The sequence below is a fragment of the Notothenia coriiceps genome, unplaced genomic scaffold (genome assembly GCF_000735185.1).
Source record: "Notothenia coriiceps isolate Sejong01 unplaced genomic scaffold, NC01 NC01_scaffold00006076, whole genome shotgun sequence".
NCBI lineage: Eukaryota > Metazoa > Chordata > Actinopteri > Perciformes > Nototheniidae > Notothenia > Notothenia coriiceps.
In genome coordinates, this window is record NW_011338777.1 from 56638 (window position 1) to 69157 (window position 12520).

Genomic DNA, 12520 nt, shown 5'->3' on the forward strand with positions numbered 1-12520 from the left:
CACCACACACACACACACACACACACACACCTGCGACTCCCAAAACCCTCGGCCCGGTAACTGGAGAGGGTAGACCTTCGGTACAGTTCTCACGGGTTCTTGTTTTTACAGAGGACCCACTCATTGAAGGAGAGACTGACCTTACACCCTCTTCACCTCTCTCCTGCCTCGTCTCTCCCCGACCGTCACACTAGAATCCTTAAGTTAAACTCACAAAAAAGAGTTTTCTAGAAAACTAAATAGCGAGTTCCAAAATAGAACCTGACAAGAGAATTGTTTACGATGTATCTTTACAGTTGTGTCTCTTACCAACCGTAGTACGAATTGGTTTCGTATAAAGCGTGATATCACTTCCCCACAGAAAACAACCACTCAAATTCGCAAAGGTCTTAATTTTTGTCTCGTCTATTTTGGTATCAGAAACTAGCGGAGCTCACGGAACTACACAGGTTGTCGACAAACCAGGGTTTGATAATTCGACAGACCACGAGAAGAGTCGGAACGAAATTTAATTTACGTAAAGACGGGTCGGTCACCTCTTTATATTTCCTGATAATTGCTTTTTTGAATTTCCACTACTGATCCGGATTTTAGTTACTCAATACCCCTAGTGGACACGCACTGTATCGTACTGACGTCAAATGTCGTTTTTGTGAAAAACCAACACCAGGTTAACGTTCGTCCCTACTTAAGTACCTAATAAATAAAAACGACTCCCGTCTACACACCAAAGAGCGACACACCTGTCTCCTCCTGCCCGTCTCCCCTCCCGTGCTCCCCTCCGGCCTCCAGGACCTCGAGGACGGACTATAACACGCACTGTAGGTAGAGACGAGACGTCTTGGACGAGATTGACAGGGGTCGAACCTGTGTGTGTGTGTGCGTGTGTTGAAAACGCTCATTCTTCACATCCCTGTCTACACATATGTAGCACACTCTCACGTACGTGGGTACTTGTGCACAAGACACTGTCCCTCCACTCTTCTGACTGGTCCAATAAATACCGTTGAACCATCGCTTTATCACGGGAACGAGGTCCCCTAATTCGACGTTCTATTTTCTACAAAGTTTCTATGAAACAATGTAAGTTGTTCGTTTTTACGAACTTTAGGTGTTCGACTGCCGGTTGTGTTCGGTAAGCCAGTTTCAAGTCGGTGAAATCGCGTCGGGGTGAACTTAGAAACAGACGTATGTAATGACGTCCTTGACAACTTAGTGTGTTATGATCGTGTAATTACCTCCTATCACGTTAACGAGTTCGACTATTACACTTCTCACGAGATCAATATTATGGATTGAAACGGTAATATTATTAATCAAGTTGGATTAACAAAGACACCAAACGTGAACATCCAAGTCTTTACGTACGACTGTATGAACCCCTTCCACGTACTGTGAAAACATGTCTCACCACTTATATAAAAAGAAAAAAAAAAAAATCAAAGAATTGGAAGGCCATATGTGACACCTGGCAAAAAACAGGTATACCCAAGTAAAAAGTGAAAAGTAAAACGTTATTGAAACCAACACCAACCACGTTTACCCGGACTAAAAATATTGTTCCGATAAAAGGGAGCTAGATAAAAAACGCTTAAGGTTAAAGTTTTAAGAAGTTTAGCCAGAAATTAAGTGCACACTTGTTTAGCTGCATTGCGTTTAATCAGTAAGCTCTGTTTTTACAGGTGACGTTTTATGACTAACCTAACGGTTTTTACGTTTTATCTAAAAAAACGTTAATAATCAAAAACGTGTTTTAGCCTAACTTGTTTTTTCAATGTATAATCAAGGTAAGCCCCTCTGTGTCTTTACAAGTGAAGGTTTTTGGACGATATTTTACGTGTTGTCTAAATTATAAATTTTTTGAAAAACCCAATTTAGAAAGTAGGTTGAAGTCAGGACTTAGTTTTTATGGTTTAGAATTTGAATACAAGTCTTAAAATCTTTGGGAACTTGACGGTCAAACTTTTGTACTTAAACGAGAAAGATACTTTTGTGGTACGTACAAGGAAAAGGTATATTCTTACAACCCCCCCAGACAAAAAATTTAAAAAATAGTGTCACGAAGGACTTGCATAGCAGTTTCTAATCGTTGTGTAATAAAACCAACTAAGTCCAGACAAAACGCGCGGCGTGGTCTTAGTTCTAAGTGTGTGGTGTTGTTGCGTGTGTAAATCGTGAGCAGGCGAGGGTAGGTGAGGGTAATATTGGTGTATAAAAGCTAGAGGAGGCGGTATGGGCCAGTATTTAGTATTGGTAAAACATTTACAGTCCCGAAAATATAACCTCTCTTTTATTAAGTTAAACAGGAAAAATGACCAAAATAGTGGTCTAACTTGTAAAATGGTAACTTTAATTGTACGGCACAGTAAAAACCGACCCGGGACCAACATATTACCCGGGGGACTTCGGTAACCTTATGTACATACGTTGATGTATACTAGCATCACACAACCATTACCTACACCTTCTCACCATGGTCGGGACACTTACACCGCACACACACACACACACACACCACACCACACCACACACACACACACACACACACACACACACACACCACACACACCACACACGCACACACACGACACACACACACACACACCAACACACACACACACACACCAACACACACACACACACACACAGCACACACGTACGACGTACACACACACACGACACAACCTTACTCTTGTCCTCATTCCACACAGAAACTCCTTTTGTCTACATACTAGGAACTGGGTCGGAACTGGGGGCCGAAACTCTAACAAACCTTGCACGAGTTTCAGGAAGAAACTATTGACCAGTTTGTCTGTATGTTGTTCGCTATGGTATGTGAGGAACTTCATTGTATATTTTGTGGACCGTCGAACAAAGACGTCGTGGTCCTTCACTAAACTGACGAAATACATTGTAGAAGTGTCAACAGAGTCTCAGTTCGCCCTAACGACAGACTCACAAAACGACCTTCCGACCTCCTGTCAACCGAGAGGAAACCCTCCTCTAAAAACTCCACAGACTTTGTCTAAATCATTTAGACCAAGTCGGGAGTTATACCGATTTTGGGAACCTGGAAAGGGTAAATGAGAAGGGACAGGTGTCACGAGGACTGGATTACTACCACCCACAGGTGAGGTTCTCCATCTGCTTATAACTTTCCTACTACACACACACACACACACACACATCAGATTCCTTGTTCTACCACACAACTGGGGTCTCCCATTCACAGTGTCGAAGGACGTGGTTGAGAGTGTCGAACGGGGACTACTGAGCCGCACGACAAAAAGGAAAGGTGAAAGAGGCAATACGATTGTTGAAAGTAGTACACATGGGACGGAGGGTTTCGAGGAGAACCTCTAAAACCCAAGGAGTGACACAAAGCGCGGGTAGACGACTGGGCAGGGAACGGTTAGACAGGAGGGCCCACTATTCCGGTGTCTCTGCTTTACCTGGTGTCGCATTGCTCTGGTCAAAGGGGAGCTTTAATTCCCAAATGAATAAAAAAGTTAACCTTAGGACAGGGTGAAGATTCAGTTTTCGGTCTAAATTCAATAAAAAAAGATCATACCTTTCTCCGAAACGTAAAGTCTATTTTGCACGGACCTCCATCTAAATTCTAAGAATTGTGTTACCATCTTTTCATGACAAAATTAAATTTCATGAATGTGAGTTTCTAATTAAATTCATTTCATTACTTTGTACCGTAAGTACGTGTGTCCAAAATAAATATAGTAAACAGCGGTCAAAACACTAAAACCGTTTTGATAAAAAATTAAACCTAAATGGAAGATTATATTTTCTTTTAACGGAACCAGTCAGAACAAAGACCTCCTTAAATATTTCATCCTTAGACCACCTTATTTGATGTAAAAAATTTACCAGTCAAAGGTTTTCATTAACCAGGTAACTGGGAGGTAATTTGTCTGTCTTCTGTACCATAAACCCAGCATTTTGGGGGGTTTTGGATAGACGATATTATTTTTTAGAAACCAACATTAAACTCGTTTGACCGGAAAAAGTTAACACGTCTACGGTCCACCATGAATCCATTTTGGATAAGAATGATTTGCATAGTTTGAAATGGGATTTATATGTAAGTCATCTTTATCAAAATGAACAATGCGTGGAACCGGGGTAGACGTGTTATTTTCCGTCAACGAAGTGTTTTAATGTTGTTTCTAAAAATAATATCGGTCTATCCAAAAAACCCAAAATGCTGTGGTTATGGTACAGAAGACAGACAAATTACCTCCAGTTACCGCTTAAATAAGAAACTTTTTGACTGTAAATTTTTACATCATAAGGATGTCTAAGATGAATTATTAGGAGTCTGTCTGACCTTGTCCCTGTTAAAGAATATACTCTTCCATTTAGGTTAATTTTTATCAAAGGTTTTAGTGTTTTGAACCTGTGTTACTATATCTTAATCTTTTTGGACACCACGTACTTAACGTACAAAAGTATGAAATTTGAATTTTAATTAGAAAACTCACTTCATTGAAATTTAATTTTATAAAGATGTAACAACAATTTCTTAGAATTTAGGATTGGAGGTCGTGCAAAATAGACTTTACGTTTCGGAGAAGAAAGGGATGGTCTTTTTTTTATGGTGAAGTTTTAGACCGAAAAACCTGGAAATTCACCCTGGGTCCCTTAAGGTTAACTGGTTAATTCAATTTGGATTAAACGCTCCCACACACACACACACACACACACACACACACACACACACACACACACACACACACGATTGTCATCTGCCCGGAAAATTGTCCTCCAATCACACCCTGCTAGAACTGATCCAAAACTGACTCAAGAAGGAAGAGGAGGAGGAGGAGGAGGAGGAGGAGGAGGAGAAGGAGGAGGAGTGGGAGTGAGAAGAAGAAACAAAGATAGTCCAACTTCAAGATGCAGAAATAGTACATGCGAAAAGTTCCTCAGTCTTCCACCTAAATCCTCTTCTTCCTTCTCTTTTTCTGTGGCTGTCTGCTCTTTTCAGATTCATGAAGCCTGTATGAATATGCAAACACACATCTGGCTTTGGCCCCTCCTCCGCCATGCCGGAGGAGGGGCAGTAAACGGCCAATCCTGCCCTCCTAACATCTGGGAGAAGAGAGGTGGAGAAAAGATGGATGGAAAGAGGGAGGTGGAGAAGAAGGAAGGGAAGGATGTGACGAAAGATGTGAGACATGGAGGGACTGTGAGTGAGGATGGAGGAGGTGGTGGAGGAGGAGGTGGAGGAGGGACGACTGGAGAGGTTACTGATCCCCAAAACGAGATTATAGTGGAATTAAAAACACGTTTCATAGAGTTGGTCTTTGGGAGTTTTAAAGGTCAATATTTTTGAAAATGAGCTTGAGTGACGTGGGAAAATCAATACTTTAACACTCTCATCAGAATACCTTTATACCTTTATTAGTCCCACAGAGGGGATGCATGTCTGTACTTAAAGTGGACCTATCATGCTATATTTGAATAATATAGTCTAGGACCATACCTATATAAGGCATATTTATACTTTTTATTTTTCAAAATACCAAACAGATCCTGCATTTTAGCCATTCCTCATTTCGCTCAATTTAACACTGTCTTTGCATGGGCTGATTCTGTGAGAACAGCACCATCTACAGGCCTGAAATATGTACTACAGCGTCTCCAGCGCTTTGGAACGGCAATGTCCGTGGCTGTCTCCTCCTGATTGGTGGAGTTGGCCTAATAGCCGTAGCGCCACTTCTGTGACGTCATAGAAGTGTTCAAATCTGGATCAGTATGTATCAGATCCGTTGCAGCCCCTTTTTAAGAGACTTGGGTATGGAGGAAAATAGAGAGGGTTGTGTTTTCTGACCCTTGGGGAGTTCCCTGGAACACCCGGGACACATATTCAAGTATAAAAGACGTACAAAAGTGCATTTTGCATGATAGGTCACCTTTAAAGTGCAGCGTTGTAGCCAAGAGACGATTAGCCTAGTTTAGAATAATTGCAAGAAGGTGGAGACAGTTAGCCTCTCTAAAGTTAGAAAAGACCTACACAAACAGAAATATCAAATCAACAGGTTTTTGCTTCACAGGGATTGATGAGGTTTCACTTTTTCCTAGATTCAGCCAAGCGCAGTGAGTTGTTGTCACAGTGAGGTTGCAGGGAAATAATGAGTGAACTATTAAAGCGTTGACTGTCAAGAAAAAGGCTACAAGATTCAACTCCAACTTTAACCACAGATTATTTGATGTTAAACTGTTGGGTTGGATAAATCAATTTTCAAAGCTGCTGTATTACATTCAAAAATTGCAGTTTGATTATGTTCATCCAATCAATAAAACAAAATGTCAACACCAAAATGCCCACTCTGATCAACAAGATTTTATACAAATGTATTTTATGTTGTATAAATATTTAACTTAATAACTAAGATACTGATTCAGTGTGATTCTTATATTAATTTTTCATTGGCAGTGTTATATAGAGCCTGAGATCCAAGATTGTATTGCCAACTACTACTTCTCTGTAATTGTGAATGTAAACTGAAAGCACTGAAACTAAACTTGTCAGAAACAGTATATTTATTCAAACATTGTAACAGCTTCCAGTTATCTTTTCTTACTTCATAAGCAATTCATGTAAGACTGCTTTACTCCCTCAAACTGCATTTCTAAGAATAAAATAAATAGCCGAGGCAGAACCAACCGTAAGAGCCTTTTTTTGGTCGTGCAGAGAAACTCATCTGTGATCTGCTGTACCATCCCATCGCCTCCGGTGAAGTAGAAAATAGCAGTGTGACTGTTGAGTGTGGAAACAAGTCAATACCGAACACAGCTTGCAGCATGTTTACCAAATCCACAGTATTTTTGATTCAGCGTTATAATCAATGTCCACCTTAGCGCTGTGTGGATCTGTGGTCCTTATACATTCACCTCCAGGAGAGTGGGCTACAGGGGGAGGAATCACAACCTCTGCAGGTTTACTATTCAAGAGATGCTGCACCCCACACATGGAATACAACTGGAGGAAGGGATCTGCTATTAAAATCCCCAAAACTCTGGAGGTAACATCAGCGCTAAGTGTATTTCTTATAATATGGTCATTATTCGAGAAAGAGCTGTAGTGTCTTCATCTCTACTCCTCACATTTTAGACCAGGGGTGTCCAAACCTTTTTCACTGAGGGCCACATACAGAAAAATATACAAAGGGCTGGGCCGCTCACTAGAGGTGAGGTATATCGCCTTATCAGTTAAGTTATCAAAATCAATCAAATGTAGGAAACTTATGTTACTTGAAAGAAACCGCCTACATCACAGCTCTCCATAGGATTTCGTTTATTTTGGTGACAGCTCATCCCTTAAAACAGAAGCCTCAGATTGCTTATAATAAGAGGAAATAGGAAGGGCATATTTCAAGCTGGTTATGTAAATAAGTTATTGGGCTTTTTCTCATCAACTTAGATTTGTTAGAAAATGTTTAATTGATTTGGAAAGTGGGCTTCTTAACACATGAATTATGTGTAATTCTTTACATATATATTTAAGAAGAACAATATAAAACAAGCACAAGTTTCATGTGGGCCATATTTCATTATACTTTTTTAATTAGCTGAGGGCCGATTCAAAATGGCCTACGGGCCGCATTTGGCCCCCGGGCCGTAGTTTGGACACCCCTGTTTTAGACTGATACATCCGAGAACAGTTACATTCAGTAATCAGAATTGTGAAACTCAGCCACAGTGAATGTTTTCAAAAACAGGCAATAAGAGAAACTCAATGACAATACTGAAAATCGGACCAGCAAAGAACTGTCATGGGGGTTATCTGATCATTTCAACTGAAAAGCCTCACTCAACAGCCAGAACAAAGTCATCACAGGAAGCAATCAAATCTGTCTCCAGCTGGTATTCAAGTACACAGGAGGGGGCGTGATCAAGGCCGGGAGTCAACACTGTGATTCTGTCTGTGAGATGTTCGTAATATCGATGATTTTTCTTGACAACATAAGGGTCACTACGTCCTTTTAAAGTGATGTGATATTTAAAAACAAACACACAAGGCAGGATTCACAAGAAGCACTGTAAAAAACACCTCAGGAAATGTTGAGCACTTCCATAAAATGATCTCTTGCAAGCTTTGAAAATACAGCAGGCCTTTAAACACCAAAATAAATGTGAACGGATATGTTCCCAGTTTAGATGCAACATGTGTTTCATTAGTCATCCATCTCTTCCTCTCTCACTCCAACATGTTCTGTCTGCCTCTTGCCTATATGCTGCAAGAAAAATGCAAACAAAATTAAAAGCTGATATTCCCAAACAGTGCTTCATGCAATACATTAAAGTGCACCTTGTGTCAATGTATTTAGGGGGAAAGTCTTAAAGTATAATGTCTTATCTGGCATTCCATAATAACAAATTAGACACGAAGAAATAAGTCAGACCCTTCTCATTTTATAAACCTATGGATAAAAATGTGAGGTTCAAAAAGGTTTTTTACCCTTAAATGTGTCTTGTTTCTCTAAGGTTTAGGCCGAATTATACAATGGGAATAACTGACCCCATGTGGTTGGAAACAGCGTCCTCTTGACACAGTGACATGATGTGAACAGCAGAAATAAATCAAAGTCATCTTAAGATCCTTCCTAGAGCCAGGCAAGCACTTGAAGTAATCGAGCTGTGATCTCTGCCAGAAAAGGCCAAACCTGGAGGGACACTTTGTTTCGAATAGTGTCTAAAAGCATGATGAATGAAAACTATTACTTCATAGCAAAGCAGCAAAGATTGGGGGGGAATCTGGAAACCAAACTAACACACTGTGTAGTAGAGTATATATATTTTGTTAATTCACGATCAAGTGAGTCATTTTAACCAACATTGGGAACTGTCCTACACCAAGTTGTAGCTTACACTGAACCATCTTTGTAATTACTTCATTTAAGATTGCTTATTGTAGGTCAACAAATGGTGTGAATATAACAGATGAGTAATATGCTTGCACCACAGAAGCACATTTCAAGCCTGGGTGCTTCTAAACAACACTTTTTTTTTTTATACTTCCTTTAAATATGCATTTATACCAACAGCGTCCCTTTTTTTCATTTGCTAAACGACAGACACCTTCCTAACTGCTGTCATCACATCTTGATATGTCTCTGTTTTTTGCGGTGGATGGCTTTTTGATTGTGTATGTTTCTTTCTCCTGGCTGGTTGCTGAGGTGGGCACACACTGAATGCAGCAGAGCAGTGTGGGTAATCTGCGAGGCTTTGCCCTGACAGCCTATTCAGTGCTGAGTGCTGACAGTAAGCCTGTTTCATGTAGGACTGTGGTTGCGATACTTTCCACCGCAGTCAGCGCCATCCCACAATGCACAGCTCTGACACTCTATAGTATCAGCTGCAACAGGACTTAACAGAGGTTGTGCATAGACGCATGAGCGACAATAACTACAGCGACGAAGCAGCAAACAGAGAGGAAAGGATGGGAGTTAGTGGAAGGATGAGAAGAAATAAAGAGAAACAGGTGGAGGAGACTCTTCGCTCCCTTCTGTCATTGAGAGGACATTAAAAGCTGTCTTGTGATGCCATAGCTGCACCTGTCTGTCCTCCCCTGCTCCTTCAGACAGGTCACCGTGTGAAGTGAGGACAGCAGCTTTTCCTAAATCACCTTGACTTTGGTTGTTATTGCATGGTGTTGAAATCAAACTGTTGCCTCAAACAAACCATCCTGTACGGGGTTATTGGCTTTGTAGGTCATGTTTTCATGAAGTCCTGCACTGGATCGATACTGCGAGCTGTTTGACAATGACACTGTCTGTCCTGATAAACTGCAGGGCGGCTGAAAACTCGCACAGAGGAGTGAACAGGTTGCCAGAGTCACATTTCTATCGGCTTACAGATGGATATAAATATCACCGGCATTGTAATGCAGTGACTACACATTCAGCAGTATATCAAATGCAATAATCGTGTGTATTGTAAAGATGCATCCCCTCCCCTCTCTTACTCAATACTTCCCTGTTGCTATGGGATAAAAGAAAAACATGTGGATGCTGCATGGAGGCGCTGCGATGGTCACTCACATAGGTGGACTGCACACTCCGCCAGTGTCCAAGCCCACAGCAATACATCAAGACATCCAGTAGAGGAGGGGGCAGGCCGGGGTGGGCGGTGGTCTCAGGCCGGGCTCACAAACAAGGTCCTCATGGCACAGGTGATGCTCCTGATCGCCACCTCTTCAGGGAGTTCCCGCAAAAACATATAGACTATTTTGAGTCCTCCAGGGGGTCCCTCTCTCGTAAGTTATGTTCTCAGATGAGTTCAGGTTCAGGTGAAGTCGTGTCCCGTGCGCCAGTCTGATGAGAAGTGTTAGTTTGTCTCCTTGTGTGTGTGTCCTCAGCTCAACTCAGAAGGAAAGGTGGTTCAGCTGTCATCCTGTGTTTATCTACCCTCCCGAAACCAAACCTCACACCTCTCTGTTTTTGACTTACCCTGTCAGAAAAAACCTCCCTTCCACCTCCCCCGGCTTAAGCCCCCTGAATAGACTCGCTTCAGAAACTAAATGTCATCTTCTTCTCTATGTGTGTGTCTCTCTCAGTGCTCTGTAGTCTGTCAGATGTATCCAATCACAGCTGCAGCCACACTCCACAGCCGTCTCGTCTGCCTCCCTGTCTATCCCTCCCTGGGAGTCTGGATTTTCGGTTTCTGTGCGATTCCCCTCGTCTCCCCTCCTCAAAAATTCCAGCTCTATAGCTCCTCCTTCAGTATCTCTCACTCCGGCACGCTGCTTCCCTCTCTCATCAGGACCGTTCCTGCTTACCTGAGTCACTCTTTGCACTCCTGCTGTGACCGTGAATGATGTGTGTGTGTGTGTGTGTGTGTGTGTGTGGAGGCTGCAGCTGAAGCTCACCGCTCTCTCTCTCTGTTGCCATGCTGGAGCAGGTAACATTCGGCTAGCGCAGGAGACACACAGCCTGAATTCAAATGCGCCCTCCAGCCTCTCAGATGTACAAAGCCTCCACCCCTCCTTAACAGCGGGATGAGGAGGCACCGGGGAAAACCTCCCCTCTTTTCAAACCATTTCATTCTATAATTGAGTCCCAAAACCTCTTGGCACAAGTGGAGAAAATGAGTCAGTATATTTCAGCGTGTATCCAAAAGATATCAACTTTTTTTCTAAAAGTACAGATGGTTTTCTGGGTAGTTTTTCAAATAAAGGTGATCTTTTTAGGCAAAGAAGAGTCAACAGATGCTCTAGTGAGGCATTGCTATCGTCAGCAAGGAAATATAATGACAATGGACATCTCAGTTTCTTTGACGGCTGATTAGGAAGTGAAAACGAATTAATGCAAAGCTTCTCTAAGAATGCAGGAAAAGTTCATTATATGAACAAAAAAGGAACAAGGAAATACTCCTCAGAAAGCTCTGAACGTGGATCCAGACTCAGATGAAGACACAGGCTGTTGCTTTTCCCTTTGATCCTTTGCAGCACTCACTGTGTGTCACAGGAATAACAGAAGAGCTCTCTGGACTGCCATCATGGGTACAAAATGGCCGCAATAACTGAACTTGCACTAATGCTTTCTTGCAGATTATAGTATGAATCATCCTGTGGGGAAATTAAGGGAAGTTAATTTTCAATAAATGAAAGCAGGCCAGTTTTTCCCCTCCCTGTGAATTATAGTCCCCTCACTCTGCGTGTATCATTGATAAAGCATTTAAACAAATCTTGCCATTCAGTGTGACAAAGGCGATTCACCAAAACACATCAGGTGCAGAGGGATATTTGACGCTTTATTTCAAAATCCTTTATGTCGTACCTTTTGTGTGTTAGGGGACACACAACAGCCGCCAATTACACACTCCCTTAAACTGTGTGTCCCCTCGCCCCGGCTCATCCATTAGACAGACAAAGACCAAGTGCTCCATGGAGGGTTTGAAACGCCCTGGTGGAGGACTGGCGATTATACATCAGCATCTCTCTCTGCTGTGTCACTGTGGCATTCTGTACACACACACACACACACACACACACACACACACACACACACACACACACACACACACACACACACTGCAGTGAGTTATACTGCCATGAAAACACATAAAGCACCACAGGGCCTGCAGCAAAGGCAAGAGACGAGGGTGAGATGCTGATTCTCAACAGCCAAGGACGAAGAGTTAAAAGCAGCAACACACAAAGAAAATGTGCTGGTGCTGACACAGAGGGGAACACATGGTTAGGAAGCTGAAATCATAAGAGAAGAACGGATAATAAATAAAGTGTCTAAAGTTAACACAGATGAAAGGTAATGTAGAGGAATGGTATGATTAATCTTGGGTATGGGTGACAAAACTGAAAAGAGAACCATACGGATAGTCCTATGGAAGAGGAGCTTTCATGGAACAGTTATTACATGTTAGACGCTTTTATCCAAAGGGACTTACATACTCAATACGTGGGCAATCCCCACAGGAGCAATTTGGGGTGAAGTGTCTCAGGGACACAACGACATGCTGACTGCAGTGGGGCTTGAACCTG